The 20850-nt window shown below is 39.7% G+C and overlaps 1 long non-coding RNA gene across 1 annotated transcript; it reads right to left on the reverse strand.

The window, feature by feature from the left end:
* Positions 1-14051: 14051 nt before the first annotated feature.
* On the reverse strand, positions 14052-20421 carry LOC125105431 (uncharacterized). Its single transcript, XR_007128900.1, has 3 exons — positions 20180-20421; positions 19887-19973; positions 14052-14140 (listed from the first exon to the last, which is right to left on the reverse strand). It is a non-coding gene; the product is annotated as an uncharacterized LOC125105431 (long non-coding RNA).
* Between the last annotated feature and the right edge of the window lie 429 nt (positions 20422-20850).

Raw genomic sequence — 20850 nt, forward strand, 5'->3', positions numbered from 1 at the left:
AGTACCTTGTCTCACATCTATTAAAAAAATTACTGCCTATTAAAGTGGTATACATATATTAACATATTTTACCTGTACAACACAGAAAAGAAATACAAAGAACACGATTAGGCATACATGCGTGCTCTGAGGCATGGATGCCAGGAATCTGGGAACATTCCAATTTTCTGCTTTACCATCTCCGTGTGTGTCTTCCATTCTCAAGATCAGCCCATGGTTTAGTATGGCTGCTAGAGTTCCAGCTATTATGTTCATTTTCCAGAAGGAAAGAGAAAAGAAGGGAAAGGGGATCTAACTCCCAATTGTGTCAGAAACTTTAAAGACCCTTTTCAGAAGTTAGGAAGAACACTTAGGCTAAAATCTTATTGGTGAGAACCTAGTTACAAGGAGGCAAAGGAGCACATTTATTCCTGGAGACAATGTCCTGACCTGTAACCAAAGGGAAGAGTGATATTTAATAGGCCACTGATGTCAATGTCATCTCCATGTTACAGATGCAGACATTAAGACTTATTGTGGTTAAAAAGTTGTGCACAATCATGAGCCATTCCAGCTAGTGATCTGCCTCATCCCTAAGCCAATGCACTTCTCACAATGTAACACCTCCATCCATGTGACCCTGCAGAGTAGTCAGGTCAGAGATAGTCAATACCCATTTGTGCAGCAAGGCACAAATGAGCACCTTGGACCATCAGCAGTAAAATGGTGAAAAGCACGGGCTCCTGAGCTGTTCTTGCCAAACTTTCGCACACACATGATTATCCTGCCTATCTCATGAAAAGGAAGACACTGATTTGGTAGAAATGGGGTAAATCTGAGAGCCCGAATTTCTAACAAGCTTGCGGGTAATAGCTGTGCTGTGGGTCCATGGAACACTCTTTGAGAAGGAGAGAATTACATTCTCCAGTGTGCTTGAAATGTGGCTACTCTGAATTGAGATGTGCTGTACAGTACATGTAAAATACGCAGTGGACATCAATGACTTAATATGAAAAAAATGCAAAATATCTCGTTAATATTTTAAATAGATTTCATATTATAATTATAGTATTTTGGTCATACTGGATTAAATAAAATACACTATTAAAATTAAATTAATTTCACTTCTTTCTTTAAAAAAAATTTTTTTATTTATTTATTTATTGGAGAGAAAGACAGAGATAGAGCACAAACAGTGGGAACAACAGGCAGAAGGAGAAGCAGGGAGCCAAGCAGGGAGCCTGATGTGGGACCCAGTCCCAGGACCCTGGGATCATGACCTGAGCTGAAGTCAGACTCTCAACCAACTGAGCCACCCACGCGTCCCAATTTCACTTACTTCTTTTTACTTTTTAAATGTGGCTACCTGTAAACATAAAATTACGTACATGTCTCCTATTCTCTTTTTATTGGACAGTGCTGGACTAGACTGAGCCTTGCCACTTTGTTCAAATTCTGAATCCCTATGTATTAGCAAAAAAATTATGATCAGATTAACTTCACTAAGTTCAATTTTCCCTCATAAACTAGGAGTAATGAAAGTGTTTTCCTTCTAGAGTTGTTGTGATGACTGAGTGAGAGAACCAAATAAAATGCTTAAAACCTGGTACCTCTGAAGTTGAGCTCCAGAGCTGGGATTTCAGTAAGGACCACCAAACAAACAAAAATCGTGCGATGCTGCATATTTTTAAAGTTTTTTAAATGCTTATTTCTTTTTTAGAGAGAGAGAGAGTGAACAAGAGGTTGGGGGGAAAGGACAGAGGGAGAGAGAATCTTAAGCAGTCCTTATGCCCAGGACAGCACTGGATGTAGGGCTCAACCTCACAACCCCGAGATCATGAGTAGGACACTCAAAAGACTGAGCCATCCAGGTGTCCCTGATATTTCATATTTTTTTTAATTTTATTTTTTATAAACATATAATATATTTTTATCCCCAGGGGTACAGGTCTGTGAATCGCCAGGTTTACACACTTCACAGCACTCACCATAGCACATACCCTCCCCAATATCCATAACCCCACCCCCCCTCTCCCAACCCCCCTTCCCCCATCAACCCTCAGTTTGTTTTGTGAGATTAAGAGTCACTTATGGTTTGTCTCCCTCCCAATCCCATCTCGTTTCATTACTCTTCTCCTACCCCCTCAACCCCCCATGTTGCATCTCCTCTCCCTCATATCAGGGAGATCATATGATAGTTGTCTTTCTCCGATTGACTTATTTCGCTAAGCATGATACCCTCTAGTTCCATCCATGTCATCGCAAATGGCAAGATTTCATTTCTTTTGATGGCTGCATAGTATTCCAATGTGTATATATACCACATCTTCTTTATCCATTCGTCTGTTGATGGACATCTAGGTTCTTTCCATAGTTTGGCTATTGTAGACATTGCTGCTATAAACATTCCGGTGCATGTGCCCCTTCAGATCACTACGTTTGTATCTTTAGGGTAAATACCCAGCAGTGCAATGGCTGGGTCATAGGGTAGTTCTATTTTCAACATTTTGAGGAACCTCCATGCTGTTTTCCAGAGTGGTTGCACCAGCTTGCATTCCCACCAACAGTGTAGGAGGGTTCCCCTTTCTCCACATCCTCGCCAGCATCTGTCATTTCCTGACTTGTTCATTTTAGCCATTCTGACTGGTGTGAGGTGATATTTCATTGTGGTTTTGATTTGTATTTCCCTGATGCCGAGTGATGTGGAGCACTTTTTCATGTGTCTGTTGGCCATCTGGATGTCTTCTTTGCAGAAATGTCTGTTCATGTCCTCTGCCCATTTGTTGATTGGATTATTTGTTCTTTGGGTGTTGAGTTTGCTAAGTTCTTTATAGATTTTGGAGACTAGCCCTTTATCTGATATGTCGTTTGCAAATATCTTCTCCCATTCTGTCAGTTGTCTTTTGGTTTTGTTCACTGTTTCCTTTGCTGTGCAAAAGCTTTTGATCTTGATAAAATCCCAATAGTTCATCTTTGCCCTTGCTTCCCTTGCCTTTGGCGATGTTCCTAGGAAGATGTTGCTGCGGCTGAGGTCGAAGAGGTTGCTGCCTGTGTTCTCCTCAAGGATTTTGATGGATTCCTTTCTCACATTGAGATCCTTCATCCATTTTGAGTCTATTTTCGTGTGTGGTGTAAGGAAATGATCCTATTTCATTTTTCTGCATGTGGCTGTCCAATTTTCCCAACACCATTTATGATATTTCATATTTTTAAAATATGCCAAACATATTAAAAAAGTACTTTCATAATCTTTCTCGCCAATCATTTGAAAAATGATTTTGGCCAAACACATCACAGAAATTTTGCTATGCTCATTCTCCTTATTTCCTAAGTGTGATAAAATTGGTGAGGTTCCCAGTGAACACAGGGCTATCGAGTCGAGGTCTATCATCAGTATCCGATATAACTAGGGCACCTATCTTTCCAGGCTGGGGATCACCTGAGCCATGACAATCTTGTTTGCACAGAACTACATTTTACTGTCGGTCTCCAGAGCAATTTACATAAAAAAATTATCTCTTCCAAATTCCAAATTCCATGTTTTCACCAGTCTATCTCTTCTCAGAACACCCAGGGTCTAGATGAATTCACTAGAAATCTATTTGCTGAGTGGACAGTTTGCCTAAATCCAATTAGTGGAAAGACTAATTTGCCAAATGACTGATACATCAAAATCACTTATACCTTTCAACTATTTAGCTATGGTTCATGGGTTTTGATTTTGTCCTCATTGCAACATTTCAAGGCATGCTTAATTTGTTTTTGTCACAGTCCCCACTGCTCTTGATGGAGCCAAAGGGCAAAGAGAGGAAGAGGCCAAAGAAATGGCAGGGGATGAGAACTGAGGAGGGGAAGCTATGGGAAAGAAGAGAAACACTGCAGAGGTAAGAGGCACATAATTATAAGATGACATTCTCAAATAGGGATCATTCTTATGAATATATTTTTCAAGAGTATATCATTAATCATGCAAACAGACAATGGTAGTAGTCCCTGATATGCAAGAAAATATTCCAGAATGCATGTTTTTTGAGTATGTGGAGAATCCTTACCAATATAATGTCTTTGGGCATAGCCATTTTCATATTCAATCATTATCCCTGTGAAATACCTTCCTTATGCCCCAGTCTCCATGTCTCTCTGTTTCTTTCATTCTCCAGCTGGTAGTAACAAGAAGCAGGGGCAAAAATGGAAAGCGGTTCATCAGAAATAGCTTTTGAAAATGGAAGCTGGGTGGATCGGTCACCCTGAACACATTTGCCTTGGGTATCCAGTGAATCAACTTCTGGAAGCTGGCTTGCCTCTAGATGTACCAGGAAGTTGACAATGGGTGAGTTAAGGGGGGAAAAGGGAAGCCCCCAAAACTAAAGATGTTGCTCCACTTTTGTAAGAAAAAGGTTTAGAAAAACAATGATCAGAAATGTACTTTTTTGTTTAAGTTCCCAAGCTATAGTGATCTAACGCAGTATCAACAAATGTTTGACCCTCAACCAGCACCCTGAGCCCTACCCAGCAACTCACCAACCCTCACTTAACAACCATGCTGCTCCTTCCTACTTAAGTGGATGTGATTGGAGAACCTTCTGACATACTCCTTGGTCACTGCACTTGGGGTATGTGATAATCAGAAATCGAATTGCCATCTTGAGTCTCCCAACTTTATTAGCACAGAATTGTGAACAGAGGTGTGCTTAGAGATTAGTAAAGAAATATACCACTGTCTTAATGAGAGTATAATTCAAAGATGAGCAAAACACTAGACCCACTGAAGTCTTAGTATAACACAAGAATGAGTCAGGGAACAGGGGCACAGAGAGATCTGAAAGGTCACACCGTCAGTGCTCAACTCAGATAGAGAATGCTCCTTGTGGGGGCGCCTAGGTAGCTCAGTTGGTTGAGTGCCTGCCTTCGGCTCAGGTCATGAATAGGTCCTGGGATTGAGCCCCAGAGTCGGGCTCCCTGTTCAGTGGGGAGTCTGCTTCTCCCTCTCCTCTCCTCCACCCCTTGCTTGTGCTCTCTCTCGATCAAATAAATACATAAAATCTTTTAAAAAAATAATAATGTTCTGGGGCACCTGGGTGGCTCAGTGGGTTAAGCCTCTGCCTTCAGCTCAGGTCGTGATCTCAGAGTCCTGGGATCAAGCCCCACATCTGGCTCTCTGCCCAGCAGGGAGCCTGCTTCCCCCTTGCTCTCTGCCTGCCTCTCTGCCTACTTGTGATCTCTCTCTCTGTCAAATAAATAAATAAAATCTAAAAATAATAATAATAATAATGTTCCTTCTGCCTCTCTATACCTGTGTGGTCCTAGATGCAGGCATATTCATCTCATGAGATGAGAACCTGAGGTCATCAAACCTGCCTGATGCAAAAGTTGCTTACTAGATTAGATTGTCTCTACTCTTCAGTGTTTGCACAACAAAGTTTCTAAATATACTTTGGTTCACATGAGTTACAAGTTATGAGTTTCTGAGTCTCTTAGCAGATACTGTTTTTTTCTATAAATTCTGCTTTATAATCATTTCCAGGATAATCAAAGCAGCAAATTTGCTCCATCTTTTCTGCTAAATGTATGTGTGTATATATGAGCCTATTAGGTCTTTACAATTACATTCTGGGATAGATATTTGAATACTTGTTTATAAAGGAAATAACAAAATCTCAAACATGTAAGGAATATACTCAGGGTATCGCAGCTGTTCAAAAAACTTGGACACAGGGGCGCCTGGGTGGCTCAGTGGGTTAGGCCGCTGCCTTCGGCTCAGGTCATGATCCCAGGTCCTGGGTTCGAGCCCCACATAGGGCTTTCTGCTCAGCAGGGAGCCTGCTTCCTCCTCTCTCTCTGCCTGCCTCTATGCTTACTTGTGATCTCTCTCTGTCAAGTGGATAAATAAAATCTTTAAAAAAAAAAAAAAAAAACTTGGACACATATATTTGACTCCAAAGTCTCTGGGACACAACCTTTGCAGACTACAAACTTCGAAGAGTCACTAACAAGTCACTCTTGGGAGGTGACAGATGTGATCTGAGCCTGATTCTGAATTATGGAAAATCCACGCTTTGTCAGGCAGTCTTTTCTGAACAGTAATGTCATAATCGCATCAACTACTTGCAAGTTCCTGGTTTTATCCTTTTGAAAGGTAAATTATTGTGAACAGTAAGAGCTATATTGAAGTGCTTTCTGTTTTCTGTTTTTCTCATATGTAATTCATATTTTGATTATTGAAGTAGGAAAAAGCTGGCACTATTTTTTGTTTGTTTTTTTTTTGTTGTTGTTGTTGTTGCTGTTGTTGTTGTTTGTTTTTTGTTTTGTCTATAAAACACCCATTAATGGGTGCCTGGGTGGCTCAGTGGGTTAGGTCTCTGCCTCCGGCTCAGGTCATGATCTCAGGGTCCTGGGATCGAGCCCCACATAGGTCTCTCTGCTCAGCGGGGAACCTGCTTCCTCCTCTCTCTCTGCCTATTTGTGACCTCTCTCTCTCTGTGTCAAATAAATTAATAAAATCTTAAAAAAAGAAAAACACCCATTAACTTCTCACAGAGTAACAGCACTCTCAGGTGAGCACAGGAGATTATTGATAAGGTGACTAGACTCTAGAAATAAACCTTTGGGTCAGCATCAGCTTTGGGCTGAGGTAAGGAGTTATGCCTTACCTACCACAAAAAAAAAAAAAAAAAAAAGGAATAAAAATAAGGCCAACCAAAAACTGACTAACACAGGAGTCCAGTCAATAGTGAAAACCAGAAATTCTAGAGTTGACAAAAGCAAACATTAAGATAAAAGTCAAAAGCAAAAAAAGAAAAAAAATTCACAAAAAACTAAACCAAACCAAACCAAACAAACAAAATAGGGTCAAAGCAGAAATAGCTCTAGGAATTAACACATCAGAATAACCTGGAAAATGCTCAATCATCAAAGTTTCCTTCTTTTCCCTGTGTTATAAATACTTGTCTTTCACAATTTATGAATCCTTGAGTTAGTACTTGGATCCCTTGGGAGACAGTGAAGACAGACCAAGGATTTACCACTTTCTCAGTGGAGAGAGTAGAAGGCTTCACAATGGGATCCTTGATAGGTACATATGATAATTCTCAGAATATTAAGTTTATCAGGACATCCTGTTCTTTGGTAAAATAAGGTTTTCCTGATACAAATGTTCCTGACCTTGGGAAAGTATTTATGATTGTTATGTACAAAAGGATGTGTTTTTGTATTTGCATCTGTGAAATGAGAGCAATGAATGATGCTAGGAAATTGTGGGAACACAATTCATTGGTGGGAGCGCTTCCAATATTTTAAAAGGCTCAAACTGGCATTAGAGGATAACATGAGAATTTACCTTAACGCCACTTAAGCCTTAACAAAGGAAGAATGACAACTAACATAGGAAAAAAGAGTTTCTTTCAGAACACAGGAAACTGAGTCAGAGAAAAATCTGGATCTCAGATTCCAAGTTCCAATTTTGGCACGAATGAGGTCATTAGGAAGTAAGGGCATGTGAATGACAAACTTTCATTTGAGGGAAAGGCAGTGATAAGATGGGTAAATGAAGCCTGTATAATTCAACCAACAATCCTACTAGTTATTGAAGTCTCAAAAAAAAAAAAAAAGGAAAGGGAAGGGAAGAAAGATAGAATGAGAGAGAGAAAGAAAGAAAGAAAGGGAGGAAGGAAGGAAGGAAGGAAGGGGCAAAATATCCAGCAAACAGACAAAAAACTGAAAACCATGTAAAGGCCTAGTTCTAAACATAGAGTGGGATCAAAATAACCCTCAAGACATTCCTTGGCAGACAATGAAGAAACAAGAACACAGTAGTAGGTGACAAGCCTGAGACCTACAGGATCATATCTACAAAAGCATCAGCCAAATGTGAGCCTCTCTGGGTACATATTGACTGTGATTCGGCTGGACTCTTTTGACTCAGAAATGGGAAGTTAATGTGGAAGGTGCATCTGTTTGTATGGACTATACACCTTTGCCAAAGAAAAGCTCTCACGTGGGGCCCTTGGAAGATGGTTAAATCAATGGGAAAAACAAACAAACAAACAAACAACTAAACCAGCTTTTGCTTTACAATGATTCTGTATTACAGTTAAATTTCCTAAAATATATTGTTTTGTATTAAGCCAGTTGTGTCATTCAAAATCATCATGCCTTTTTGGGTCCATATCAGTAACTTCCAACTGTTGGTGGTACTCTTTCTCAACCATCATGACCAGGTTGCAATGAAACAAATCAAAGAACAAATTATTTCACACATAGAAACATTTAGTATCAAACACGTATAACAGTCTATACACTAGTGAGTAAACTTAAGTAGTGCCAGCCCTCTGTCCTTCCAAGTGCTCTGACGGCACATACCAGAAAGATCCCCCAGGACAAACGCACCAGTGTTTCACTAGCAAGAGTCAGGCAACAAAGAAACCTGGAATCTACTCTGCCTTTGGGATAATTTGGATCTATCTATCACCTATATCTATCTATCTATCTATCTATCTATCTATCTATCTATCTATCTATCATCTATCTATCATCTATCAATCTATCATCCACCTACCTATCTACCTATCATCTATCTTTTAGAATCTAAGATTTGTTTATTTATTTGTTTATTTATGTATTTGAGACAGAGAGTGTGTGTGTGTGTGTGTGTGTGTGAGAGAGAGAGAGAGAGAGAGAGAGAGAGAGAGAGAGAGAGAGACAGAGATCATAAGCCAGGGCAGAGTGGGAGAGGGAGGGTCAGACTCCTTGCTGAGCAGGGAGCCTGATGCAGAACTTGATCCCAGGGCCCTGAGATCATGACCTGAGTCAAAGGCAGACCCTTAAATGACTGAGCCACCCAGGTGTGTCCCAATCTTATAGAATCTAAAGTTCCATTCTGAAGCATACAATGCAGGTTTATTAGATTCTTGTACCCTATGCATGTCAGCTTGGAAATGCCTATAAAATGTGCCATATGCTAAGATGTAGAATAAAGACACCCAGTGCTAAAGTATATAGACCATATTCTCTCAACCGAAGTGCTAATTGCCAAATGTAATCTGAATCACTGAATTCTCTCAACAACTTCATAACATGGATTTACCATTATTCTTATTCTATCAGTGAGGAAACCAATGCCAGAGAGGCTGAGTATTTTGTCCAATGTCACAGCCTAGCAGTGGCAGTGGAGGTCATTAGACCCTAGTGTTTTTGGGGGTGTTTTTTTTTTGTTTTTTAACGCGAGAGTTTTCCTGGCACCATCATCAGAGCTCTGCATGACTCCTGTGTTCCTAAAAGCAAGAGGAGGAAACTGTTAGAGAAAAATTATTAAAAGGTAATACTTCATCCCGAGATGAAGTAAAGGGCAAAGGGAGAAAAGAATGGCATTGATTTCCAGTGACAGACCTTTATCAAATGTGTCCCCTTCCATGGGGGTCTCAGAAGGATTTAATTGCTGTCAAACCAAACGAAAATTATGAAACAGACTCTCTCTCTCTCTTTTTTCCCTGCGTTGTAATAAATGACCTCTCCTGCCAATTTCGGATTGCTAGACAATATTTCTTGTTCATTAGAAGGACGTCAATTCTGGTAGGGGATGACTCAGCTGATTGAGTCAACATGATTTTACACTGCTTGGTTTAATTACAGTTTTGTTCTTTCACAGGATGTTTTACCAAAATTACTTCTAAAACCTCTGATTAATATTACAATTCAATCTATAAAAAATAAAATCAAGTTCAATCTTTTTTTTTTTTCCCAAAGCGTGGTAAATTTCTTCTTAAAGAGTAGAGCATGGGAAAACATTCAAAAAAAGAAAAGATCTCACCATTTCCTTTATTTATTCTCACTTCATATGTACTAAACTATCTTCAAGTTGAAGGAATTCCCAAGAAACTAAGCAAGCAAGCACACTGCTCAGACCAGTTCTGGCATGCCCAGTTCTTTGTGAGCCAATGGCAATCCTCAGTTCCACACTTCTCTGAGGAAAAGATTATAATTGAATATTACCATGGAAGCATATGCTTGTGATGGCTTTAAAGATGTATTTTTAAAAGGTTTGGATTTTAGGGCTAGGCTGAAATAAAGACAGGTGCCTTTCTCTGCCTTTCTTTGCCTTGTCTTCTGCACTCCCCTTCTTGTATGTACAGATCAAATGTTCGTTCACACCCCCACACATATTCAACATTTTGAACCAAACTGCACATCCATGGGGACAATTGAACAGTATTGGAAACTTTGCTGCCCCCCCCAATAGGCAGTGTTGAACTGACAATTTATGCTTGCAGGTGGCTGCTTGCAAATGCAATTAGGCCCTGCTCCCACTGGGAGGGCTCAAATGCACCTCATTAACTGGCCTGAGACTGTATTAATACTAGTAATTTTCCACCTGCAAGAAAAATGGAGAGCTTACCCCAAAGGAAGTGAAATATATGGTCAGGCATCTAGGCCACGTGGCCAGTGTGATTTTGTAAAGACAAGTATTCAAGCCTTGGGCCCTTATGTTTGCATTGAGTTGGATCATCTTGGGCTCATTAAGAAAGATCTTTCTCAACAGAAAAAGAAACTCCTGCTCCTGCTTGGGGAGTTTTGAAAAATACAACATGTGGTCTCCAAAGTAAGGTGTTTACAGTTTAGTGGAAGAAACACAGGCTTTGTTTTTTTTTTGTTTTTTTTTTTTAATATTTAATTTTTTATTTATAAACATATATTTTTATCCTCAGGGGTACAGGTCTGCGAATCGCCAGTTTACACACTTCACAGCACTCACCATAGCACATACCCTCCCCAATATCCATAACCCCACCCCCCCTCTCCCAGTCCCCCTCCCCCCCATCAACCCTCAGTTTGTTTTGTGAGATTAAGAGTCACTTATGGTTTCTCTCCCTCTCAATCCCATCTTGTTTCATTTATTCTTCTCCTACCCCCTCAACCCCCCATGTTGCATCTCCTCTCCCTCATATCAGGGAGATCATATGACAGTTGTCTTTCTCCGATTGACTTATTTCACTAAGCATGATACCCTCTAGTTCCATCCACGTCGTCGCAAATGGCAAGATTTCATTTCTTTTGATGGCTGCATAGTATTCCATTGCGTATATATACCACATCTTCTTTATCCATTCGTCTGTTGATGGACATCTAGGTTCTTTCCATAGTTTGGCTATTGTAGACATTGCTGCTATAAACATTCGGGTGCATGTGCCCCTTCAGATCACCACGTTTGTATCTTTAGGGTAAATACCCAGCAGTGCAATGGCTGGGTCATAGGGTAGTTCTATTTTCAACATTTTGAGGAACCTCCATGCTGTTTTCCAGAGTGGTTGCACCAGCTTGCATTCCCACCAACAGTGTAGGAGGGTTCCCCTTTCTCCGCATCCTCGCCAGCATCTGTCATTTCCTGACTTGTTAATTTTAGCCATTCTGACTGGTGTGAGGTGATATCTCATGGTGGTTTTGATTTGTATTTCCCTGATGCCGAGTGATATGGAGCACTTTTTCATGTGTCTGCTGGCCATCTGGATGTCTTCTTTGCAGAAATGTCTGTTCATGTCCTCTGCCCATTTCTTGATTGGATTATTTGTTCTTTGGGTGTTGAGTTTGCTAAGTTCTTTATAGATTTTGGACACTAGCCCTTTATCTGATATGTCGTTTGCAAATATCTTCTCCCATTCTGTCAGTTGTCTTTTGGTTTTGTTCACTGTTTCCTTTGCTGTGCAAAAGCTTTTGATCTTGATAAAATCCCAATAGTTCATTTTTGCCCTTGCTTCCCTTGCCTTTGGCGATGTTCCTAGGAAGATGTTGCTGCAGCTGAGGTTGAAGAGGTTGCTGCCTGTGTTCTCCTCAAGGATTTTGATGGATTCCTTTCTCACATTGAGATCCTTCATCCATTTTGAGTCTATTTTCATGTGTGGTGTAAGGAAATGATCCAATTTCATTTTTCTGCATGTGGCTGTCCAATTTTCCCAACACCATTTATTGAAGAGGCTGTCTTTTTTCCATTGGACATTCTTTCCTGCTTTGTCAAAGATGAGTTGACCATAGAGTTGAGGGTCTATTTCTGGGCTCTCTATTCTGTTCCATTGATCTATGTGTCTGTTTTTGTGCCAGTACCATGCTGTCTTGATGATGACAGCTTTGTAATAGAGCTTGAAGTCCGGAATTGTGATCAGGCTTTGTTTTTTTGTTTTTTTTTTTTGTTTTTTTTTTTTAAAGATTTTATTTATTTATTTGAGAGAGAGACAGTGAGAGAAAGCATGAGCAAGGAGAAGGTCAGAGGGAGAAGCAGACTCCCCTTGGAGCTGGGGGCCCGATGCGGGACTCAATCCTGGAATTCCAGCATCATGACCTGAGCCGAAGGCAGTCGTCCAACCAACTGAGCCACCCACGTATCCCGAAACACAGGCTTTGTTTGGAATAAGACCAACCTACGTTCTGATCATATCTTGAAGATGTGAGCAGACTGATGAGTCACAGAATCCGAATTTGAACATGGATTGCTTCATGCTAGTCTCATGGTCTTTCGTAAAGTACTCAGGGTCCAGGACATAAAACCAAATGAATGAATGTCCTGTCCTAGGAAATCAATAATGAAGGCCTTCGTCAGTTTCAGTTAATCATTTACAAAACACAGGTTTATAAAGGCAGCTTATGTTATTTTGAAATAACATTTTAGATCTTTCTGGGATTATGATAGACCATGGGACATCATTCTCAGATGCAACAGAAAGCATGTTTCTTATGATTTGTGGATTGTTGAAGCTGTATATTTCTGTTAGTCAGGAAATAAAACTTAAAATAAAAACACTGGGCTATTAATTTCAGGTGATTCCTAATGTGAGTCAGAAAAAAAAGCAGGTGGTTTTGAGGGTAAGAGAGGAGGCAAGAATTGAATTCTTACAGTCTAGTAGCCCAAGCGGGAGAAAAGAGTTCCAAGAGTAATGAGGACTATGGAGGGGAGGAGAGAGGATGGTGACTCACTCTACCCCACAGCCACATCCAGGACATGAGTGTGCTGTGTGACAAATAAGCAGTCATTGCTAGGACCATGCAATTTCAGATCTATCTGCTTTAGAATAATAGGCTATCAAGTTTTCTGGTAAGGTGGCGTATTAGCATATTTAAGAGTTCAGTCTCCAGATTTGGAGCATCAGGAGTTGAATCCTTGTTTCTATCACCTACTGACTGTGTCTTTTGCAAGTTACCTGATCCATTAAAGCCTCAAATAGACACATTAATATTATCTCTCTTGCAAGTTGATTACAGAGGTTAAATGGGAAAATCCATGTACTGTGCTTGGCAGAGAATAGGTACTCAACTTGTTAGCTCTGAGTATTAAGTCTTGGACATCACTCTCACTCTTTGCTCTGATCCATAGCTTGGTTTACAAAAACACCACTAGGCACTGTTCCAACATGTTCCAAAACAAGAAAAAGATGATATAGAACTATCAATAAAAAATGAAACAAGTGTTCTTGGTCCAGCCAATGCCATGTGCTCCTTTAAACCTTTATCTACCAACCATTTAAGGATCAACTCAACTCGATCTTAATAAGTTTCTACCAACCATTTAAGGATCAACTCAACTCGATCTTAATAAGTTCCAACCCCCCCAAATCAGATGAATCATTCCTCCTCTCTTCAAATTGCCAAAATGCATGGTGTCTACCCCTAGTTACATCAGTTAGTTCTTTCTGCTTGGTACAGTGGTTAATTGTATGACTGTCTCACCAACTAATTTAGGAAATACTTGAGGACTCATCTCTGATTCCAAATAGAGGCTAATGCTTTCAACATAGCAAATAATGCTATCAATGCCTATTTAATTAATATTGAGACCAAAAAATATTTTCATGAACAATTGAGACACTGAACATACACACATGCACACACACACACATAACCTATTGTAGTTCACTAACTTTGTCTCAAAAGTGACAATGTACACATAGCCTCCCTGTACAATGTGATATTTGGAGGGGAACAATGCATTTTTCTAATCAATGAAAGATCTGAAGGCAGCTCTACCCTCTCCTCAACGTGGTAGCCTTAATTAACCTCACAGAAAAGATCAAGGAAAGAAAACAGACCAATAGTCCTGCACATAGAATTGTATTATTGAGAGAAAATTCCTGTAGCTCTTTGTTGTTCTCTGTAATGAATGAAAGGAAAGACGGGAACCCACCTGAAAAAGACAGTTGGAACACAGAGTTAATGACAAATTTCCTTGTAATTGCAAAGACATGTATTTTAATACATATTTATATTAAATATATATTTATATTTATATTTATATTCTATAAAAATATTTTGTGTTATGTTTTATAAAAATATTTTATTATATATAAATATACAAAATATGTTTATATATCATAATAAATATATTTATTAAATATATGATATATTTATATATTATAACAAATCTATTATATGTATTAAATATATTATATTAAAAATATCTAAAATAAATATATTTTATAAAATATTTATATGTAATATATATTTAAAATTATATATGACTCATATACATAATATATTTATATATTTTATATTTATATATATGTACATATATATACATATACATATTTAAAAATTTCTCACAAATGTTATTGTTACAAACCAGGGAGCCTGAGTCTAGGACCCTCCCCATACAAATAATTCCTGTATAGAGACATTTATTTATTTATTTATATTATTGAGGTGTAGTTAACAGTGTTAATTAGTTTCAGGTGGACAACATAGTGACTGAACAGTCTTGTACATTACTCAGTGCCCACCATGATAAGTACAGTCACAGTCACTGTCTGTTACAATGCCACATGATTAAAATATAATTAACCATATTCCCTATGCTGTACTTTTCATCTTTTCATCCCGGGGACTTATTTATTTTATAACTGGAGGTTTCTACTTGTTACTCCCCTTCACCTATTTGCCCACCCCACCCCCACCTTCCCTCTGGCAACCACCAGTTTGTTTTTTATATTTAGGTCTCTTTGAGAGATCATTTTTAATTAAATTATGTTTAAGTACCCAGTACAGTTTCTTATCAAAACCCTGAGTGCCTCAACCAACACCTACAAATTCCCAGGTTACTTAAAACAAGAAAGTAGGGGCCCCTGTATGGCTCAGTGGATTAAAGCCTCTGCCTTCAAGTCAGGTCATGATCCCAGGGTCCTGGGATTGAGCCCCGCATCGGGCTCTCTGCTTAGCCGGGAGCCTGCTTCCTCCTCTCTCTCTGCCTGCCTCTCTGCCTACTTGTGATCTCTCTCTGTCAAATAAATAAAATCTAAAACAAAACAAAGCAAAACAAACAAACAAACAAACAAGAAATGTAGGTCTGTTGTTTGAAAAAAATGTTTCAAACTCTCTTTCTCTTTCTCTCTCTCTCTCACACACACACACACACACACTATATTTTGAGAGCACAGAGTGATCCAAAATGTGCCACCAATCACCACCAGCATAGCTCTTTCCCTTGCTGTGTAAGAGGAATTCAGATTATTTTTTTAAGTCACTGTTTGGATCCAGAAAGCCTTTTCTTTTTAGTCTAAGAAACACAACAATCAATTCCTTTAAGAGAGAAAAATGTGTTTTTCCCAAATATGTTGCACAGAAAAGATAAGGTGGCTTCTCCCTAGGGAGATGGGAAGAACAAACAGTGTTGTCAACACAGGAAGGCCGCTGCAGAGGTGGACACATCCCCCTGCCACCCTGATTAGAGAAAGCCAGGAAGTAAAGGGCTGTTTACTTGGGAACTGCCATGAGAACCAGCCTGCAGCCCCCACCCCAAGGGAGGAAGAGGATAAACAGCCCAATCTGGGAAAGCCTGGGATCCCAACAGAGCCTTCTTCTCCCATCCTCTGCGGGGTGATCTGTGTCTGAACTTGGGACTGGGGTGCCAACGAAGAAGCCACCATGCCTGCTCTCCCCGGGACAGAACTGGGAAGAGGGCCAGAGAAACCCGACAAGGCTTTAGGATGGGAAGAAGAGCTCTAAGACTCCTGACTTCAGACTGTCTCTAGGGAAAAAAAGAGCTCTGGAGGATAATCTATGTCACATGGATGCCGTGTCAATTTCGCTAAGCAGGAACTCGGTCTGTCAGGATTCCTTCCATTGCATAATCCCACGTTATCATGGGCCACGAGAAACTTACATGGTGGCATATGGAAATCTAGCATAAATCATTTGATTTTAAAGCTCTGAAGGTCAGTGCACACGCAAGTAGGCATGCGCAGAAGAAGTCAGGCACGCAGGTCCTTCCGCTCCCCAGTGAAGGCCCCCTCCGGGGTTCCAGCGCCCAAGCCTGTGCATGCTTGCTTAGCACTGTGATGTAGCATACATTTCTCCGGCAGGTAACTCTCATCATTGACGCTGGAGGCTCCAAAACACAGGCTGCTGGGTCTTCCAGTTTGTCCCTGTGGGTTTTAGATCGTCCTCCTGCATTTGTCTTTTTTCCCCCCCTCTCCTACTTCACATCTGTCTTTCCTTCTCCACCACCTGCCCCGCTGACTTCAGACTCTAGCTTCAGCTTTAGAGACAACAGCCATACATCAACCCCTTAACCACCTTCCATAACTGTGAAAGGTTACATTTCTGTAAAAAAAAAACAGTTTATTCTTTATCTGGTTCTCTTTCTCTGGTGGAAGTCTGCCTGATACCATCTAAATTCCAGAAAAGAATTTGCCAGTGTTCTTGGTACTGGGGTTGACATAGTTATTTACCACATGATTTGATATAAGGCAAAATGGAGCTCTTGAGATTGCTGATAAAATTAACTCATGAAAACATAATTGTAAAGTTGAAGAATGGGACAGGAGCAGATGGCAATAAACACCATTCCAAAGCAATGAAACTGACAGCTGAAAACCTTGAGAATTTTGGATTAGATAATGTTTCAAGGAATATATGTTCATTTTATATGCATAGATCTATGTATATTTATATATACACATGTAAGTTTGTGTACTAACAGAGAGTAAGAAAAACAACATGTTAGCTAGCAAACACCTCCATGGGACTCATTTCTTAAAATAAACATGAATTAATAGTCTGCCAAAGGAATACTGAAATGTGAACCTTTAATCCAGGCTGGTTTGGAGAACATAACATTGCTCTCTGTAAGGAGAAATAAAAATGACTGGCTACAGTGCTTCATATATTACTTCTTTACACTTCAACTCATTTCCAAAAGTGCTTCAGGTAGCATGCAAAATATGTACACAAAAACAAAATAAAGTAAAATAAAAGTAAGTAAGTAAAATAAAATAAAATCAACGATTGATGAACAAAGGTAAAATAGGACTAAAAATATAAAACAGAGCTGGTTTAATGAGAATTCAGCAAAATGTAGAAATTTAAAAGAACACAAGCAATTAATTCCTGTGCAGTTGAATGTAACAGGTACCAGCAGCATGAAGACCTGAAAAACTAATGTAGTGTTAAACTAAATTAATCAAAATTTAGTATCCTGTATATGGAAACTGATCATTTAATTTTACCCTTTACTAATCAAGTCCTTTCTATAGTATTTATTCAATTTATGGTTCCAAGTCCTTAAAGATTTAGACAATCAGGAAAATGTTCAGTAAAGATTAACAAAATAGTGAAAAGACTTAAAATGCCTTGGGAAGAGTGGTTAAAGGACCTGAGTAGTTTTAACCTAGAGAAGAAGGATTTTATGAGACAGAATAACTTTTCAATTTAAAGGACTCCCATGTAGAATAGGGCACATTTGAAATATATTGCCTGGAGAAAAATATAAAGTCAAGAGTTAGAGGTAGAGTAAATAAATGTAAGCTGAATGTAATATTCATATCCATACAAATGTAAATATGATATAAAATGTTTTGAGTGATTTTGAGCTGAGGTCTTCAAGGAAGCGAGGCTCCTCCTTGTTGGAGATGTCCCCAAAAGAGGCAAACACTGGGCGTGAGCCTGGAAAGAGATGATGTCAACAGTCATTTCCTGTCTTAATCCATATCATAAACACCATCCCAGGACTGGTAGTACACCCTTTTTCCAAAAATCAGAGGTCAAGTACTTGCAGTTTAAGAAACAGAACAGAGCCCTAAAATGTGAATACTTTGGTGCTTTGTTCATTTTCCTGGGGAGCTAACATGTGAAAAATACCCATACCTGAGACATACCTATTACCCGGTGATACCCTGTCCACTCTCCTTGATTTCTCCTTCTACAGTTTATAACCTTTCCAATCTCCCTCTTGGAATTATAAACCAGAGGTTACAGGAACCAGTTCCAGCCTACAGATAAATATGTTTAACCCTACATGGAGTTTAAAGTTTTAAAATTAGTTTCCAACATTTAAAAACAAGGAAAATTCACAGGAAATGACAGACTGAAAACTGGTCTTGTAAAATAGAAAGATCTGGAACTACTAAGCTTTCTTCCCTGCATGGCATTATCATGATCGAAGCTGAATTTTATTTTTTCTTTTTAGTGAAACCTAAGTCCCCAGTTTGCCACCACTCTTCATTGTCTCCTGATGTATGTTATCTAACTGGCCTTGCTGAATTTGCAGTCCTTGCCATGTATTCTGAGCACATTGACTGTTAGACAACATTTTTTTTTTTTGACTGGGAAACCTTTAGTAAATGTTTATATATATTCTTAAGAATGTCTTAGCTGAGTTCCCTAGAGATTAGAGCTTGAGGCAAGGATTAGGTGTCGGTGCTTTACTTGGGATGTGCAAACCGAAAGCAATAAGAGTACAGAAAGAAGAAAGTGAGAGAGGAAATCAGAGGAATCAATTGCTTGGAGATATATAATGTCGCTGGGCACAGTGCTGCACATGGCCAATGCAAACACCAGCCCAGTGGGATGTCTCAGGACAGTTTGTAGAAGAAACTGTATTACCATGGACAGATAGATTAGCTCCCTCCCTCTACTGCTTCCTACGGGTCTAAGTTTGCCCCATTGGAAGTTAACCTCTCTATGCTTCTGGTTTGCATGATCCAGTCCCTTCCATGACTTCTATGATGTCAGATTTACATCCTGAAGTGCAGGTTTTTCACCCTATTCTCAAAATGGGAGGCGGAGACAAAAGTTCTGGGTGTATGACTGCTGAGGCTAGCTGTCAGTAGCAGCCAAGGGCATTGCAAATAGGTGCTCAGCCCCCAGTGCTGGAACTTGCCACAGACAGGTCTGAATGGAATCAGTCGGCCTCTGAGGAAAAGCAGGTGAACGAGAGGCATTGGTCATGATGTTGAGGAAGTCAAAGGCAAGGGTCAGCCAAATATGTGTGGCCTGCAGGCCCAATCTGGTCTGCCACTTATTATTATTATTATTATTATTATTATTATTATTTTTACATCCCATGAGCTAACCATGATTTTACATTTTTATTTTTTTTAATTTTTTTAAAAAAGATTTTATTTATTTATTTGAGAGAGAGACAGTGAGAGAGAGCATGATCGAGGAGAAGGTCAGAGAGAGAAGCAGACTTCCCACGGAGCTGGGAGCCCGATGCGGGACTCGATCCCGGGACTCCCAGGATCATGACCTGAGCCAAAGGCAGTCGTCCAACCAACTGAGCCACCCAGGCGTCCCTGATTTTACATTTTTAAATGGTTAAAAAAAATCAAAGGGAGAATAATATTTCACAACACATGCAAATTATGTGAACTCCCAACATCAGTGACCATAAATAAAGTTTTATTGGAACACAGACACGGTCATTCATTATGGATTGTCTATGTCTGCTCTCATGAACAGAGACTGTGCAAGCTGCACAGATAAAATATTTACCTAGAGGCTTTTCAGAAAAAGTTTGCCAATCTCTGGTCTAAGGAAGCCCATTTATTATATCAGAATCAAGAAGCAAAATGGAACATTCTCAGCAAAATGCAATAGGGCTATAATTGCTCAAAAATTATGTTAAAAGCTATTACAATTTATACACGCCAACTTACATTCTCATAATTGTGAATGTAATCACAGTCCCATGTGCCATCCAAAGAGCTCTCTGTGGTTAATGTCCCATGTATGTATGGAATCACCTACAAAAAAGACAAAATAACTTTTCTGGCTTTAACCCAAAGAGCAATAGTCACTCTCCTCCAGATAAAAATAATCTCAGAGCATTATTCAGACATATAAGAGAGCAAGAAAAAGAGGTGGTATTAGTAATTAAGTTTCCAATTCAAGTTGCATGTTCTGAATTTAAAAATCCTACATGGGGAAAAAAAAAAAAAGATGGGCATACCCAGAGAAGCCACATCCCCAAGCATGTTCCTCTGCCCTAGTGGGCACCTGATTTTCTGGGGTTATCCTTTGAGTTGAGTTGAAGGTCCACAGTGAGCCCACACGGTGCCAGGTGAGAGGATTTGCAGCCATTTCAGTAATAGGACCAATTTTGCTGGCAGCTAGAATCACAGAAGCAGTCTCTGTGACTGACTATATTAAGAACTCCGCGGGGCGCCTGGGTGGCTCAGTGGGTTAAGCCGCTGCCTTCGGCTCAGGTCATGATCTCAGGGTCCTGGGATTGAGTCCCATATCGGGCTCTCTGCTCAGCAAGAAGCCTGCTTCCCTCTCTCTCTCTCTCTGCCTGCCTCTCCGTCTACTTGTGATCTCTCTCTGTCAAAAAAAAAAAAAAAAAAACAAAAAAACTCCGGACAAAGAAAGATTTTGAGCATTTAGAGGCTATCTTTTATTTGGGGATTAACGAAATGCTGTTTATTTATTCACTCGGAAAGCATCTGCTAAGAGCCTATTATGTACAAAGTGCTAGGGATACTCACACAAACAGGACACCGTGTCTGCCCTGGCCCTTGGGATAGGATCCAGCGACACTCCGGCCCCTATGACTGGATGCCGTAAACTATGCATTTGCTCCCAGAATAGCCCTCTCCGGGGACCTGGGCTCCCAGTGGAACA

The sequence above is a fragment of the Lutra lutra genome, chromosome 1 (genome assembly GCF_902655055.1).
Source record: "Lutra lutra chromosome 1, mLutLut1.2, whole genome shotgun sequence".
NCBI classification, from domain to species: domain Eukaryota; kingdom Metazoa; phylum Chordata; class Mammalia; order Carnivora; family Mustelidae; genus Lutra; species Lutra lutra.